Genomic DNA, 18,322 nt, shown 5'->3' with positions numbered 1-18,322 from the left:
ATTCTGGTGGAAGTTTACACTATAATGAGGCAAAGTATAAAAGCACCTAACCAAGTTTAAAGTGTATCATGGACAGCTCCTTAGGGGAGAGACACTTAACTGATGCCTGAAGGGAAAGAGCTATCCAGGCAAAGACAAGCATATGTGGAAGAGTGATCAGTTACACCTGGAGAACACCCACAAAGGCCCGTACAGCTCACTGGAGAGGCTTGTGGAAAAGGTTGACCATTGCTGCAGAAGGAACTGGAGGATGAGAATCAGTGTCCATTAAGTACCCTTCATGAGCCAGTGCTTTCTTTACATTCTCATGTTTCATCTTCAGTGCTGCAGATTTTGCTTTCATTTTATAGATGAGGAAAAAAGAAGTGCAGGGAGAATAAGTGGCTTGGTCAAGGAGACACAGCTTACTACCAACCCCAACCCAGCTTCAGCCATTCTGGTCCCTTCTCCTCTATGCTTCTCAGTGTACTAGCCTATCTCCCTTAGTTTCAAGGAAAAAATAACTTATGATATGCAGATGGTTATTTAAATGATAAATCACATAGATCTTAGCCTCTAAATAACACCAAATCTTTTCAGTGAAAAGATTTCATAGTCACTGAACAAATGAGTAGCAGGTATTTGGAGAGTATGTTTAAGAAGCACAGTGACAGAAATATATTATTAACAGAAGCCAGATGGTGTTTAGTTTTCTTAAAGTGTCAGTGTATCATGTCATCCTTAGGTGAAAGTGAAAGTGTTAGTTGCTCAGTCATGTCTGACTACTTGCAACTCCCTGGACTGTAGCCTGCCAGGCTCCTCCATCCATAGAATTCTCCAGGCAAGAAGACTGGAACGGGTGATCATTCTCTTTGCTAGGGGATCTTCCCCACCCAGGGATTGAACCTGGGTACCCTGCATTACAGTTGGATTCTTTACCAGCTGAGATACCAAGGAAGCCCCATTCTTAGATGAATTTACTAAATCCAGATTAAACCCTTTCTTCTTTTACTCTTTTGACTGCCATGCAGAATTCATTGCTTCCTACTGTGTCTGTCTTGTGACCATAGGACTTTTTTGTATTATGGTTAGTTTTGCATAGTGCCATCTTTTATAAGTCATAAAATCTGTCTCATGGACTTCTTTGGAAGAGTGTATGAGATCATGTATGTGTAAATTCCTATCCTACTGTAAAGTACACACCACAGTAAAGTGCACTCCATGTATTTTAGTTGAGTGGTGAGGCAGTAAATGTTGAATAACCATCTCGAAGGAGAAAATGTTGCTAATTTGTAGCATCTGCCAGTTTCTGTTGTATCAACACTCCTCTGATTTCTAGTGACCCATGTGATACCACTGAGTGTGGACTTGGGAAGAGATGAGCCGGAGGGCCCCAGTATTTAAGATTTTCATCGTACACAAACACTAGATGTAAATAACCTCGAGAGCATGGAGATATAGTAAGATAATTAGAAAGGGATGTGTTTTGAGTACTTGTTACTTTTCATTTTCTTATAATTTGTCAGTTTTTATGATTTAATTGTTAATCATGGCTGAGTTTAATAATTGGGTCACAAGATTCTTGGGAATTTAACAATTGGCCCATCTGAGCTGGTAGCAGCTGGTTCTAACACAGCACTGAATCATGAGCCTCTGAGGCAAGACCTTTTTCTATTCATCTTTGTGTTTCAGTGTTTAACTGAACTCGGTTAAGCTGGAACTCAGATGTTTGGTATGTCAATAAATGATGAAGAAGAAACTGGGCAAATACAAATGTCAAACCAAGTTACTGCCTCATATAAAAAGGACCTTGGATACAACCTGTGGCTTCTGTTGGCCTCAGTTCCTTAAGGCAAGGGACTTGGGCTGATCTAAAACTTCCCCCAGCTTTGACCTTCTATGTGTTCTAATGGCCAGAAGCAAGGACTGTGATTATGTTCACTCTTTTCTGAGCCGTACATTTGTCATTGTAGCTGCCTCATTTAGGACTTAAGCATTAAGTGAATGGTAGATTCAGAACTTAATTTCTCTTGAACAAAAAAGGAGACTAATTAGTTTGCTTTGGTTTCTTTTTTACAATTCATTTATTTATTTATTTGCTGCTCCTGGCCTTAGTTGCCAGGAGAAGGCAATGGCAACCCAGTCCAGTACTCTTGCCTGGAAAAATCCCATGGATGGAGGAGCCTGGTAGGCTGAAGTCCATAGGGTCGCTAGAAGTTGGACATGACTGAGCGACTTCCCTTTCACTTTTCACTTTCATGCATTGGAGAAGGAAATGGCAACCCACTCCAGTGTTCTTGCCTGGAGAATCCCAGGGACGGGGGACCCTGGTGGCTGCCATCTATGGGGTCACACAGAGTCAGACACAACTGAAGCGACTTAGCAGTAGCAGGCCTTAGTTACAGTATGCGGGATCTGGTTCCCAGATCATGGATCGGACCCAGGCCCCTGCGTTGCACGTGCAGAGTCTTAGCTACTGGACCACCAGGGAAGTCCCTGCTTTGGTTTATTGTTGAATCATTAGAACATTTGCCTAGATTTGCTGTAACTGGGCATCGTCATGTGTTCTTATATATTTGTATTTAATGAAAAAAAGCTAATTTCTTCAAGTGATAGAAAAAATGAACAGAAATTCATTTTCAAATATTTAATAAAGCTCTAAATGCTAACTTTTTGGAGCTGTGAGCTTAAGATTAATCTTGCCAAGCATTTCCTTTGAGGGGGAAATCAGAATAAGTACTAAAGATGAAATATTTAACATAGTTTAAGACATGTTCCTGAGACTCACCTGATCCTAGAACCCCTTTAACCTGTGCGAATCTCAGTAAACCCTGAGGGGACAATTGTGTTCCAAGGAACCCAGTTTGGCAAATGTTGCTCTTGATGCTTCTCTCTGATAAGCAGCCATGAATTGGACCAGGAAGGAAAAAAAAGGCTTTACAATTTGTTTATGTATGTTGAGTAATTTATAATTTTGAAGTTTCAGGTTTTCAGTCATTAATTTAGAATTCTACCTTTCCAGGTATCATACTACCAAAACCTTTGATTTGTAGTAAAAAGCAAAACCAGATGGTATATTAGTGTAATCTCAGAGTAAATCTAGAAAGACTAAGACATTTTCCTCTTCCAGATTTCTGAAGATATGTGTAGTGTAATTTGCCACCTTGGTCACTGTATTTGTAAAATGAGGCAGGTGGATTAGATAAGCCTAAGGGTCTATGATTGATACTATTAGCCTTTGTAACCATGGTATAGAAGAGAATTATGGTACTAAAGCTTTAAACACATTTAGAAGTGAAGGGGAAACCATAGAAGAGTTTAATTAAGCTAAATGTTCTGATATTTGAACGTTGACATGCTCAACGGTACTTCGGTCCAAGAGAATTAAAAAAAAAAAAATTTCCTCTGGGAGGATAGGCTTGATTTACGTGGGACTTCTTTCATTAAATTCAGTGAAGCCTGCAAAAATTGCTAATGAAGGAAAATTATGAAGTATGCTGGCTCAGTTTACTTGCTCTTTCCATAATAATTTGGCCTCCAACCATCTTACACAGAATCTAAGGTGATCAGATTTCAAAGAAATTAACCCCTCATACTTTAGTTTAAAATTCAAAGAAGGGTATTTTGCTTTTACTAGAAAGTTTAAGAAAATGGGATAAAACTGAGTTGGTAATTTCACCTCATTGTGCAATACTGAAGTTATGTTAGCCATGAGGTTTTAACATATTTTAAACAATATTTTTAGATGTCTTCATAGAGCTTTTCAACTTTTCTAAGGCAAGTTATTGTTGTCTCAACACTTTGAAAGTAGGTCTAGAAGAGATGTTTAACTAGTGGATGAAATGGTTAAGTAAGTCTCTGCTGTTCAGGAATTTGAGGTTGTCGTGTTGTCCCCGCCAATCCATTCTGTCCTTTGCAGTCAGAGTGATCAGTGTTAACATGCGGATCTGATCAAAACATCCCTTATATACCTTTAAAGGAGTTCCAACATTCTCAGTGTAAGATTCAAACTCCTCAGCAAGGCATGTGATACAATTCTTATTTGCCACTCTCATCTTGAATAGGGCAGGCCACATTTCAGTTTGGTTATGACCATTTCATGGTGTCAGCAACCCCAGCTGTCAGATTACTCAGGCACCAAGAACAGCTCAGGTCTGCAGAGGTTATTTGCTCATGGCCATCTACTCAGGGACTCTATCTACCTGGGCATCACAGATGTTTTGTCAGAGGGAAAAAGAGCTCTGGCAGGTCCCACCTCAACAGTTTAGTACTGTAGCCTAGAAGTGTCAACTCCTGGTGACAACTAGCTGCATGGTCTCATCCAACCATGAGAGAGCCAGGAAGACAACCCTCTAGTGTGGAGCAGGACTGGATATTGGCAAGCAGCATTAACGGCTGTCACAAGCTTCATGTCTCTTGCCGTTTACTCTCCCCTTGAGATCTTCAGTCCTGATGCCATGAAAGCATCATTCATTTAGTCACTCATGTCCTTAATCATGTCACCGGATTCATTCCCTCATCTAGGTCACCTGTGCAGTTCCCTCATTCATTCCCCTCTTTTCCTTCCTCCTCCTCCTCCTCCTCCACTTTGCACTGATTCTCAGGATATTCTTTCTCCTCTTTCCTTCCTCTTCCTCTTCTCTCTTTCTTTACAACTCAGTGTTTCTACACTCATTGTAGAAACTCAGTGTTTCTACCACATTCAGGAGGCTTCTTTAGCTGCAGGAGGCTGACTTTTCTGTCCTTTCTGGTCCCTCTAACATAAATCTTTTTTTAAAAAATATTTATTTGGCTGTATCAGGTCTTAGTTGCAGCATGCAGGATCTTTAATTGTGTCATATGGAATCTTATTCTTAAATTGTAGTATGTGGAATTTTTAATGAATGCCTAAGAACTCTTAGTTGCAGCATATGGGATCTAGTTCTTGTCCAGGGATCGAACCCAGGCTGCACTGGGAGTGTGGACAGGACTCTTAACCACTGGACCACCAGGGGAGTCCTTCTAATGTAAATCTGAGCACACTGCATTGTGATCACTTATTAACCCATCTCTGTCTTGGAGACTGTTGTACTCCCAGTACTTTGCATGATGCCTGACAAAGAGTCAATTGTTAAAAACTTATTAGTGTTTTCTGTTTGAGTGAATTAGTTAAGAGATTCCTTATAGCAAAGAACTTAGCATCATAATGGATAAAGAAATTCCTTTACTCTGGTTTTTAGACTATTGCTTTATTTGAACAAAATTATCCAATTCTAGGTCTGTTGATTTTATTTGATGAGAACAGTTCAGAGTGAATTTCCAAGTGGCTAAGAATAAAACTAGCCATGGAAGCTTGTAGCATCAGAAATGGAGTTGAGCAGTAGTGTGGAAGATCAAGTTAAAGTTCAAAGCAAAATATTCTAACTTAATGGCCCTTATGAACATAAAGCAAATGGTCACCTAACAAGATCTGCTTGTTCTTAGAATCCAACCTTGCAGATACAGGTACTCAATACAAACATGTCAATTTTCTTTCAATACATTATTTTTCTTCACTGAAAGTTTAGAAAATAGAATCAAGGAAGAAAAAAAACATAACTATTTCTTCTCTTTAAAATCTTCAAAAGAAACTTCTAACCTATGCAGCAATTATGTGGGAAATTTAAACTCAAGAATAATTCTCTTTCTCATTCCACAGTTGACACTGTATATTGTTGAATTACTTGAGGAGGCTGTTTTGAACATCAGTTTCTGTACACTGGCCTGTTTTTCAAATTCTGTCCCGCAATTTGCCAAGTTTCTCAGATGAGGCTCAGGCAGCTCTGAAAATTAACACAATTGTTAAGGCAGATACTTAAAGTATAAGCATTAAGGATTAGCCCTGAGCCTTATGTAGAAAAATTGCCAGGAAATTAGGGGGATAATAGTATATAAGCAGAAAGAAAGTTTTCTGACTACACACACACACACACACACGTAGATAATTACGTACATGATGTGATGTGCTTTAAGGTCTGGAAAAATTTTTCCCAGAACATGAAACACTGGGGAAAATCATTTTATGGAAAAGGAGCACATGCAAATAAAGGATTGAACAACCAACAGTCTAATTCTATAAAATACTCAGATTGAATAGACCTGTACTGGTTTCCTTCAGGGTCCAAACTGGCAGAGGTTAACAGTGAACTCAGTGAGTAAATTCTAAAGTCAAAATACAGCATCTGCTGAAGGATAGGTGTCAATTCCATGGGATGTTGGGGAAGAGAAAACCCGGGAATATCTACAGTTCTGCTTCTCTGCTTTCTCAACCCAGGAAATGTACATGACCCCAGAAGAGTGGGTGGAGGGCTAGCTTAGCCAAATGGGCTCCCAGGCCTGGATTTATTCCATTTTGTCAGCATAATCCTAGACCTAAGGGTATTCTTTATATAATTACCAAATCCAAACACTCCTTTGCAATATGCTCAAATCCTTTCAACTTTATATGCCATATGTATAATGCACAATTAATTTTGCTCATGAATTTTATGTGATCGTTATATCTTGATATATAGTTACTTTGGTGTACCATATTTGTTTAGATTATAACTTCTTAAGGTAGTCAGTTTCCCAAAGACTTGAAGCACGTGTGGAATGAAAACTATAAAGATTTTTATGACACAGTGTCAGGTATCTTATGAATGGTAAAAACACGTATAAGAAGAATAATGGGGAAAAGATTATTCACCAAATGACAGGAAAGTGCTGAAAAGTTTTCTGTACTTTATAGATAGCCGAGAACTAATGTTTGATTGCAAGAGGACAAAACAGATGTAAGTCAGAACAGATCTTTCCCAACTATGAGATTAAATTGAAGGTAATTTGAGAGCTACTACTTGTGAAAATAATAGCTCAATTTTGTTTGAGTTATTGTCATAATATAATCATCTCAGTCAAATATTATTTATGGATTTTAACAGAAAAAATGTTCAGCGAATTAAACTCTTACTGAGCCAGGAGGTGGTACAGGCAAAAATTACTTAAAGCTGGTAGTAGGAATATTTACCCCTGGCAAGGGATGGAGGAGGTCAATCTTGTGCCCAGGAGAGCAGGATGGTTCATGGCAGACAGCTGCCCCCTCCCTCTTTTTGGAACTCAGATTCTCACAATTAGAGAAGGCAGGTCCATATGAGGTCACTGCCTCTGGAAATCTGCCTCCTTCCTCTCTTGACACTTCTGCTAGATGGATCTTGAGCCTGCCAGAGTCGAGGACCTAAATGAAACTATCAAATAGGGAACAGACAGCTAAAATTCAGTTTTAGAGCTCAAAGGAGTGGTAGTATCGCTGAGCCTACCTCTTTTCATATTACAGATGGGAAACCTGAGGCCAAAAGGGATTCTGTGACTTGTCCAAGCTCACATGAGTGAGAAACAAAAGCCAGCCTCTTGACTTTTAGCCCAGTGTATTTTCCATGACACAACACAACACATGAGTCATCCTGAGAAGGGAGCCTAGAATTATGAGGGTGGGGCAGCAGTTGAAGAGAGAGTTAGGTATGTAGCTTTGGCAGAGTGTTCCCTCTAACACAAAGGGGCCATTCTTAAGAAAACGTCCCCAGTGTTAGAATTGAGAAATCCAAAATATCCATTGGGATCTTCAGCTGTCAGGGTAAGGAGGTTCCTTTCTAGAGAAAGAAACAAGTTTGCCCTGGCGAGGGCCCAGATGTTGCAGGTGTTCTCTGTGGGACCATAGTCACAGAAACTTGCCTTGGCTTGTCAGAGAGAACTCCACTGTGGAAGGGTCTCCCCAAGAACTCCAGGCTTTGGCCCCTTGCCTTGTGGCTGGTGAGAAGAGTGATACCATCTAACAGATGGCTCCCATCTGACCACCAAGTCAGAACTGCTTTTATGAAGAGCCCGCTGCTTTCCAGGGTTTTTGGCATGTGCATTCCAAACAGGATCAAGAACATCTGGAGAACTTGGAACCAGCACTGCACTTAGGGCATAGCCTCTAGGCAAGCGATTAGCAAACCGAATCACTGAAATCTCTGTTTTATGAAGCATCAGCCGTAGATCTGGAAGCACCACTGAGACCAGCCCATGTCAATGGCATCTACTTTCATTTGTCCATTTCCCTGGGTTGGGCTTGTCCTGGAGCCCAAGTCTTAATATGTGGATGTTGCTTTCCTGCAGAGGAGTTTAAAAGCATGAGGAAAGAGAACAGCTATGACTTACTGGGGGATGCTGAGACAGGTAGCCAAAGACCCAAACCTTTAGGGCCTTTACAGATGCCGTTGGTAGCTATTGGGAGGGAAAGTGTGGGGCGTGGGCTTTTCCCGTGAGAGACCTCTGGAATATTTTGATCCTCTGTAGCATCTTTCACAGTTGACTGAACAAATATCATGAAGTAGGGGCTTTGTTTTTCTTGCTCTACCTTATATTTTCTGTGCCTGGAAAGAAAAGAAGAAAGAATGACAAGACCCTTAACATGCATTACATAAATTTTACTCAGAAATGGCATTTATAGAAAGATACCTTTACAGTTAGGAGTTGAATTCCAAGATAGTTTTCTTAGTCCAAGGTAACTCCTTACCACCCCTACCATTTCTTCACAAAGCAGTTATAACTTCATTACAGCACATATTACTTTGTGATGTTTTATTTCCTTGTTTCTTTCACCATTAGATTCTAAGTACTTTAAGGACTTAATTTCATGATCCATTCATCCTGTCCCCTCACCTGCCATTGTACGTATTGAATGAGCAGAAGTAGTGACATTAACAAAGTAAATGCTGATGTGCGGCACTTTATATGTAGCTTGCACAGCATTTTCACATATATTGTATCATTTCAAATTTTCACTAAGCCAGTAAAGAGGGATGGGTTCCTTTCAGGAAATTGAACATCAGATAGAAGTACCTTCCCATGGGCTCTCAACTAATGACTGATAAAAGTTTGATTCCAGTCCAGGTTTTCTGACTGCAAATCAGATGCTTTTTCCAACAGTCTGAAGGTAATCTAGATTTCAAAATTATGTGTTTATCAGAGCATAGGCTGACCAAGGTTGATAGTTTTTTATGGTTGATAGTTTTGTATGGTTACATCGTGAGAGTGACTGTGTGTACAGTCTTACCTTGGTTGTTTGAGTAAAATTTCAGGGTGACATAGTTTTGTAGACTTTGAAAGGAAGGAGCTTTGTTAGAGTAAATAGGCACTGCAGAAATCAACCAACCAGCCAAACAAAATCAAAGGCTCGTTAAACCTTAAATGAAAATATTCTTGAGTAAAAAGAATGGCTTTTCAGTCCCTGTTTTTGGTGTCACAAGCAAATACATCTTTGGTTATATCACTTAACTTTACCTTTCCCATCTGAAAAGTGATGGAGCTAAGCCAAATGGTGTTTCTTTCATTTCCTATCTTAGTCTATGTATGTTGCTGTAGCAAAAATACCATAGATGGGTGGCATAAACATCAAATGTTTATTTTTCACAGTCTCACATTTTTGGAAGCTATGAAGTCCAAGATCAAGGTTCCAGAAGACTTGGTGTCTGGTGAGGGCCCTGGTTCATAGATGGCCATCTTCAGTGAGTTATCACATGGCAAAAGTGCCGAGAGAGTTCCCTACAGTCTCTTGTGTGTGCCTGTGTGCTCAGTCACTTCAGCCCTGTCTGACTCCTTGTGACCCCAGGGACCTTAGCCCATCAGGCTCCACTGTGCATGGGATTTTCCTGCCAAGAATACTGAAGTGGGTTGCCATGCCCTCCTCCAGGGGATCTTCCTTACCCAGGGAGCGAACCTGCATCTCCTGTATCTCCTGCATGGCAGGCAGATTCTTCACTTGCTGAACCACTGGGGAAGCCTGTCTCCTAGTACCTTTGCCTTTGGGGTTCAGATTTCAACACATGAATTTTGGAGGTTACAAACATTCAGTCTATAACACTTTCCATGGCAAAATTCCCTACTTCTGTTGTTCTAATTAAGTGAATTTAAAGCATTTATGTACAGCTATAAAAGGCACAGTGCTCGTATCTAATGGAAGACTTCTCTTAAGTCTTGCCACTTGACAGAGTTACTGAGATGCTGCTAGCTAGAACTGAACAGATGAAGTTCTCCATATACAAAAATGGTTAAGGATGAGAAACCAAGTTTGAAAGGTCACTTTTCATCCATCTGTAACTATGCAAAAATAGAGAAATTGGGAGCAGGGAGTGTTCCTCAAACATTCAAAACTTACGCCCCTAGAAAATTTTCTCATGCCATCTTCCACAGATAGCCATCAATCAAGCACATGGTCAAGCTCATTTGGTAAAACTGCACTGAAGTTTGTATTCTGAAAATAAAGAGGTTCATTAAATACACCATTTCACATCCTATTTATGCTGCTGCCTTTCCCCAACCCCAGGACCTGTGGCTGCAGGGCTGTGTGCCACCACTTGACAATCACTTTAAGGATGCCCCATGCTCTACTGGCAAGGTGTGGTGCTAGCAAATCATACTCAAACTTGAAATGCAATGCCATGTGAAAATTTAGTATTGTTTCCGTAACCTTGTGGAATGGATTTACAGTCATATCAAAGCATAATTTGGAAATGGAAGCCTTGGTCCTATTTAGGAAATATAAGCATAACACTCGTTCTCATTCACTCGCAGAATGTCCTGAAGGGGATCTATTTAAATCCTCTGGTGAGAGAACTCAGAACCTAGAATTATTCTAGCAATAAAATATAGAAACAGCCTAGTGAAAATGAATTCACTAAGGACTTGTACCTGATGCGTTTGAAACTCAACAGTTTTAATGCAATCTGGGTATGTGTGAAAGGCCCAGAAAACTGCAGGCAGAGATCTTCACACCACCATCTCTGCGTGCAAAATCGTTTTAACTGTGGGTTTCAAAGCAAACTTGTTAATGCTGGAGGATCATGTTGGATCAGTGGGAATTGCTCGCAGAGGAATAGCAGGGAGGCCAAGGCAGTGGAGGCTGTTGACAGCTTGGGTCTGAATCATCCAGAATGACGTTGGCTGATGCATCCCAATACATCACAACCGTTTTTCTCTGTGTTTTAAAGTCATTTCTAGGAGTGTGTGGAGCTTGTGGTAAAACGGTTGTTCTGTAGGGTCTTCCCTTCTCTATTAATATTTTTAATGAGTAAAACTCAAGTATGGTGAGCATCAAGAAAAAACACGGTAAAATTAGACTATAAACATTAGGAACAGCCTGTATTGGTAATGGAATCATTATCAGAAATAGTGTTCATTGAATGTTTACTACACTGGATAAAGTATGTTGTTCTGTCGCTCAGTCGCGTCTGACTCTGAGACCTCATGGACTGTGTAACCCACCAGGCTCCCCATTCATGGAATTCTCCAGGCAAGAATACTGGAGTGGATGGCCAATTCCTTCTCCAGGGGATCTTCTGACCCAGGGATGGAACCTGCGTCTCCTGCACTGCGGATGGATTCCTTACCACTAAGCCACCAGAGAAGCTCTGAAATGTTAGTTTAATCCTCACCATTTACCCATGGGGAAGCTATGAATGTTCCTACTTTACAGAATTAAGGAGCTGAGATGGGGGGAAAAGAAGCAGCATTCTCTAGCATACATGCCCAGAAACTGAGTGGTCAGGGTTGGAACCCTTGATTATACACCCTTTCTCTCTCTCTCCCTCCCTCTTTCCCTCCCTCCGTAAGTCCCCACCCCCACCCCCACCTCACAGCTCCCTCCTTCCCTCCCTTTGCCTGGAGGGATCTAAGAAAAAGATGATAAACATCCTAGAACAGTTCCTAGAGGGAAGTGGAGCATTTACATGATAATGATGATTTCATTTCATATGCTGATGGAAATTGTTTTAAAATTTTAGTTTCCATTAATAGCCTTGTTTTCCTCCTACTCCTGCCCAAGCCTTGGAGATTAACCTTGGGGGCATTTTGATCCTATTTTATTTTATTTAGCACCAGTTATCCCAAATGGGGAAACAATGGAAACAGTGTCAGACTTTATTTTTGGGGGCTCCAAAATCACTGCAGATGGTGACTGCAGCCATGCAATTAAAAGACGCTTATTCCTTGGAAGGAAAGTTATGACCAACCTAGATAGCATGTTCAAAAGCAGAGACATTACTTTGCCAACAAGGTTTGTCTAGTCAAGGCTATGGTTTTTCCTGTGGTCATGTATGGATGTGAGAGTTGGACTGTGAAGAAGGCTGAGCGCCGAAGAATTGATGCTTTTGAACTGTGGTGTTGGAGAAGACTCTTGAGAGTCCCTTGGACTGCAAGGAGATCCAACCAGTCCATTCTGAGGGAGATCAGCCCTGAGTGTTCTTTGGAAGGAATGATGCTAAAGTTGAAACTCCAATACTTTGGCCACCTCATGCGAAGAGTTGACTCATTGGAAAAGACTGATGCTGGGAGGGATTGGGGGCAGGAGGAGAAGGGGATGACAGAGGATGAGATGGCTGGATGCCATCACTGACTCGATGGACGTGAGTCTGGGTGAACTTTGGGAGTTGGTGATGGACAGGGAGGCCTGGCATGCTGCGATTCATGGGGTCACAAAGAGTCAGACACGACTGAGTAACTGAACTAAACTGAACTGATCCCAAATTACTTGTGGCTGGAGGACTGTGTCACTGTCTGGACTTGCATTATCATTGTGAGCCTCGCTGTGACTTAGCCAGATGAGTGGCATTCTTATGGTCGATGGACCTGTTTCAGAAAGTGTAATAATCCTACCATCCTGTACTAATTAAGTAGTGGAGCAGGATAAGAAATGAGGGCTGTCTGAGAAACTGTGAGAGGGAGAGGATCAATGCTTCTCATCCCAGGATACTCAGTAGAAACACCCAAGACTTCAAAAACAGAAATTCCTGCATCCCTCTCCTGACCAATCAGATCACAATTTCAGAATGAGGGAGGACTTAGGCCTCGGTATTTTCCAAAAGTTCCTCTATCTGTTGTAGTGAGTGGTCAAGATCGGGAAGTACTGCCCGTGATGAGGGTATTTTGTGGCACATCATAATCTCACAGCCTCTTAAAGTACAGTTGAGTGATAAGTTTTTTTAAGCTAGACAGATATAATCCCATCTGTGTAGCCAGGTAAACAGTATCTTGTAGTTGATATAATCTACTAAATTCTTCAAGGATTTGATTAGGCAGGGATTTTCCTGGTGTGAGGTAAACACAAGAGGGAGAATCAGAGGAGGTATGGTGAAGATCTGCCTATTTATTGTAATGGCTGCTTTATCATCTTCCTAGTAGAAATAGAAGTGGAATTAGGAACCATTGAACTCAGGACTGATATTCCCGTGAATATCAGAGTACCCAGATCCTGGGTAGGGTAATAGAGCCTTAGGTGGACTGGGAAGAAAGTTATTGTCATTGTGCTGACCTTTTGCATTGGTGAGTCCCCACTATTAACGTCAACGAATGCATGCATGCTAAGTGGCTTCATTCATGTCCGACTCTTTGCAACCCTGTGGTCTGTAGGCCGCCAGGCTCCTCTGTCCATGGCATTCTCCAGGCAAGAGTACTGAAGTGGGTTGCCATGCCCTCCTCCAGGGAATCTTTCTGACCCAGGGATTGAACCCGTATCTCTTAGGTTTGCTGCACTGGCAGGCTGGTTCTTTACCACTAGCACCAATTCTTGTCCTAGTTCCCCATATGTCTTCCATCTGCAAGACAAGGATCTACATAGTATGGGCTGGCATGGCACAAAATCTGTTACATTCATGAGGCTTATAGAATCACAGAACAAAGGGTCCTATGAGTAAATGATTTCCTCCCAACAACACTTGCAAGATACGTGACTAAAGAGAATAGGATGTATACAGTATTTTTTCTATTTCTTCCTTCCCACCCTTGATCCCTTTCCCAGCTCTAAGTGCATTGTAAATAGTTAAGAAATGGAATAGAAATTCTGGGATAAAACTATTCTAGAAGTCAGAGACTCAGTTGTATTTTTAAAGATTCTCTGAGATAGTTACTACACATCCCATAAAGGTACTGTGTAAAATAAAGTATGTAATGATTTGTGTTGGTGATTATGATGTTAAATTTAACTGCAAATTGGTGAGTGGCCAGCAGAACTTGGTCTCTGAGTTTAAATTATTAGTATTCTATGTTAAGTTTAAAATGGTGTACTCAAACTGTGGAAGCTGGCTTTGTAGTAGAATTTGTGATTGAAATGATACTTTTTTCCTAGGAATTACATATGAATACATTGGAGGAGATGATGACATTGCATATCTGCACACTAGTTGAATGGCAGATATCTAACATGTTTACTCTTACTCTACGCTCTCATGCCCTGTCCCTGGACGATATTAATAATGAGTCATGGTACTTTATCTCTTTTTCTGGTTAAACACAGGCATGGACTCAAACCCTTTCAACACAGTGACCTGTGTAGTGACTATCGATAGAACAGATTTGGCACAAAAGACAAAAGCTATTTTCCATCTCTATTATAGCAAATTATAATTTACAAGGGTTTCCCAGATGGGTCAGTGGCAAAGAATTTACCTGCCAATGCAGGAGACACGGGTTCCATCCCAGGGCTTGGAAAGATTTCCCTGGAGAAGGAAATGGCAACCCACTCCTGTATTCTTGCCTGGACAATTCCATGGACATAGGAGTGTGGCAGCCTACAGTCCATGGTGTTGCAAAGAATTGGACACAACTGAGCACCTGAGCATGCACACATAATTTAAACATGATATTCAGGCCCAATACTTGCCAACAAAGTCTGTCTAGTCAAGGCTATGGTTTTTCCAGTGGTCATGTATGGATGTGAGAGTTGGACTGTGAAGAAAGCTGAGCACTGAAGAATTGATGCTTTTGAACTGTGGTGTTGGAGAAGACTCTTGAGAGTCCCTTGGACTGCAAGGAGATCCAACCAGTCCATTCTGAAGATCAACCCTGGGCTTTCTTTGGAAGGAATGATGCTAAAGCTGAAACTCTAGTACTTTGGCCACCTCATGCAAAGAGTTCTCATTGGAAAAGACTCTGATGCTGGGAGGGATTGGGGGCAGGAGGAGAAGGGGACGCCAGAGGATGAGATGGCTGGATGGCATCACCGACTTGATGGATGTGAGTTTGAGTGAACTCCGGGAGATGGTGATGGACAGGGAGGCCTGGCATGCTGTGATTCATGGGGTCACAAAGAGTCAGACACAACTGAGCAACTGAACTGGACTGAACTGAACTGATCTCGTTAATGTTGCCCTTTGTAAATTTAAAAGCTCTACAAGGTATAAGGTGGTGCTGATTGTAGCTCCTCGTACTTGTTTTCAATGATAGGTGGAAACTGCAAGTATTCTTTTTGTTCAACATACCTCTGTGTTCCTAAACCCAGCAGAGGGAGTACCCTGCCTTCCTACACTCTGTTTTTAATACATGCTCAATTTCAATGCTGATAGTTTATTTCACAATACTCTCACACTAGAGGAGCCAGTTGGGAGAAATCACATTTAAGCCTTACAGGATTGACCATCAAGGACATTAGAGCTCAGTTCCCCCACAACTCATGGAGTCCTATCCGTGGCACCTCTTGTTCTTCTCTTGGGTATGACACCAAAGCCACATACAGGTCTCATGATGTAGGCTGTAAGCAGTTTTTTTGGTTGGCAGGTCTGTCTTTATAACTGACTGGGAATCATGATCAAATTTTGTCTTGAGTCTAATAGGTTGCATAACCCCATCCCCATCCCGTATACTGGCTGGGTTTCAGCTTAGGAAATTATATCCAACTTCCCAACTTCCAACTTAGATTATTCTGTTTCTTTACTTGCCCCCATTAAAGCTGTATTGGCAAGGAATGATTGTGGCATTCCTTACAGGAACAGGCTGCCTTTTGCTGGCCTATAAAGTAATGTCCCTTTGATAAATGGCATCGTACCTATCAGATCAGCGCTCAGGTAATGGTGTACTTTATAATATAAAGAATGAATACCAATCTCTTCATTGCACTCAAAAATGTGTCATAGAAATCAGCAAAATATGGCCCGTGAGCTAAATACAGACTGTGACTTTTATTTGTATAGCTGAGAATGGGTTTAATACTTTTAAAGCATTGTGAGAACACCTACACATGTAGAGAAGAATGTGCATCAGAGACTGTATGTGGCCTGCAAAACCTAAAGTATTTACTAAGTTTTATGAGTCCTGCTTAAGGTGATCATAATAATAGTAGCGGTATTAATAAAAGCCCACATGTATAGCACTTGCTATAAGATGTACTAAGCATTCTTCATGTTTTAACTCAGTTAATCTTTATAAACACTCTGTGAGATTGTATTGAAGGCAAAAATGTCCCCAATAATTCCTAGCTCTGGCCTTCATGCCCTCCTGTGATCCTTTCTGCTTACATATAGGCTATATTTTGTTGATGTTGTTCAGTTGCTAAGTTGTATCTGACTCTTTATGACCCCATGGACATGCCAGGCTCCTCTGTCCTTCACTATCTCCCAGAATTTGCTTGGATTCATGTCCATTGAGTTGGTGACGCTATCTAACCATCTCTTTCTCTGCTGCCCATTTCTCCTCTTGCCTTCAATCTTTTCCAGCATCAGGGTCTTTTCCAATGAGTTGGCTCTTTGTATCAGGTGGCCAAAGTATTGGAGCTTCAGCATCAGTTCTTCCAATGAATATTCAGTGTTGATTTTATTTGGGATTGATTGGTTTGATCTCCTTGCAGTCCAAGGGACTCTCTAGAGTCTTCTCCAACTCCACAGTTCAAAAGCATCAATTCTTCAGCTCTGAGGTTTCTACATGTTCTTCTTTTGGATATGAAACCAAAACAACATACAGGTCTCATGATATAGGCTGTAAGCATTTTTTTTTTTTTTTTTTTGGTTGGCATCCATGTCTTTATAACTGACTGGGAATCATGATCAAATTTTGTCTTGAATCTAATAGGTTGCATAACCCCATCTCCATCCCGTATACTGGCTGGGTTTCAGCTTAGGAAATTATATCCAACTTCCCAACTTCCAACTTAGATGCTTAGTGCTGCCTCACTTCTTAGTGACAGTAAACTAAGAGGAGAGAGATAAACTGAGGAATAAACAAAAAGGAGCCAGGACTTGATGGTTTGGGTAATTCTCAATCTCTACAAATGGCACATGATGCTAACATTAACGGAATTTCTAAGCAAAGGTGAAAAATGGGGCACTGTCAGAAAAACATAATCTAAGATGAAGCTGATAGTATGACTATAAACCTTTTGTTAAGGCCTCAGAAAGATAAAATGTAGTGCTTCAGTATACTCTTCAGCCACATAAAAGGCTCTTTGAAGAAGTTCAGAGTGTTCCTTACACATCCTCTCAGTTAAACCACAGGACCTCTGGGAAGTTTCAGGCTATTGTCTCAGCTATTTCCATAATAGTCCAAGGTGGAGAAGGACTAATTTGGAGGAGATTTGTAGGTGTGACTTTTGTGTAAAGGGGTGAACTCAAGTAGATTCACAGAAGACTTACTAAGGTCTTGTAGCAGTTACACATGCAGAAACATGGAAACTTTAACTGAAGGGAACAAAGGGCAGAATGAAGAAACACCTTTGGACCCTCAGAATTCTACTGGCAGGAAGCAACCTGGGAGAGCTGTTCAGCTGCAAACACGTGCTGCTTTTCTTTCTTTTATAAAGGCAGTTGTGTGCCTTTGCCTTTATTTATTTACTTATTTATTTTCAATCTTTTGACCATGCTGCATGGCATGTGGGATCTTAGTTCCCTGACCAGGGATTGAACCCATGTTCCCTGCAGTAGAAGCATGGAGTCTTAACAATTGGACCACCAGGGAAGTTCCCTCACCCCCGTTTTATTGAAGAAATTGAGCTAGATACCTCTCCATTGCCATTGGACTAATGACAGGTGGGGCTCAGATTTGAACTCAGGCAATTTGGCTGCAGAGTCTGAACTTAGATTCACAAAGGTCATAAGAGACTAAAGTAAAGCAGACGAGAGTGTACATTTGTTAAATGAGTAACTGGGGCACATGAGTATTAAGACTGCATTTGCTGGTGTATGTGTTGGTTATGTGGTCAAAAGACATTCATGGCTATACTCACTGTGAACATCTTGGAAATCAGGAATGTTACCTTCTGGGACCTTACTCTATTGCAGGTGGTACTGTGTTCAAGCACGTGTGTGTGTGTGTGTGTGTGTGTGTTAGTCACTCAGTTGTGTCCGACTCTCTGTGACCCCATGGACTGCAGCCCACCAGGCTCCTCTGTCCATGGAATTCTCCAGGCAACAATACTGGAGTGGGTTGCCAGTATGTATGTATGTATGTATATGTATATATGTATGTATGTGTGTATATATATTTGGTTTTTAAAAACTTTTTATGGGAATATAATTGCTTGACAATGTTGTATAGTTTCTGCTGTACA

At 41.0% G+C, this 18,322-nt stretch overlaps 1 protein-coding gene across 3 annotated transcripts in view; it reads left to right on the top strand.

Moving 5' to 3' along the window:
* Positions 1-18,322, top strand: part of ADAMTSL1 (ADAMTS like 1) — a 1,120,558-nt gene that overhangs the window by 92,481 nt on the left and 1,009,755 nt on the right. The window contains exon 1 of one of the 3 annotated variants that reach the window (XM_070794494.1): positions 1-18,322. This exon is cut by the window's left edge and continues 39,256 nt beyond it; it is cut by the window's right edge and continues 15,314 nt beyond it. The exons of the other annotated variants lie outside the window; for them this stretch is intronic. The gene's annotated coding sequence lies outside the window, so the exon portion shown is untranslated. 3 annotated transcript variants of the gene reach the window in all.

This window comes from Bos indicus, chromosome 8, assembly GCF_029378745.1.
Source record: "Bos indicus isolate NIAB-ARS_2022 breed Sahiwal x Tharparkar chromosome 8, NIAB-ARS_B.indTharparkar_mat_pri_1.0, whole genome shotgun sequence".
Lineage (NCBI taxonomy): Eukaryota > Metazoa > Chordata > Mammalia > Artiodactyla > Bovidae > Bos > Bos indicus.
This window is presented reverse-complemented; position numbering and strand designations above follow the sequence as displayed.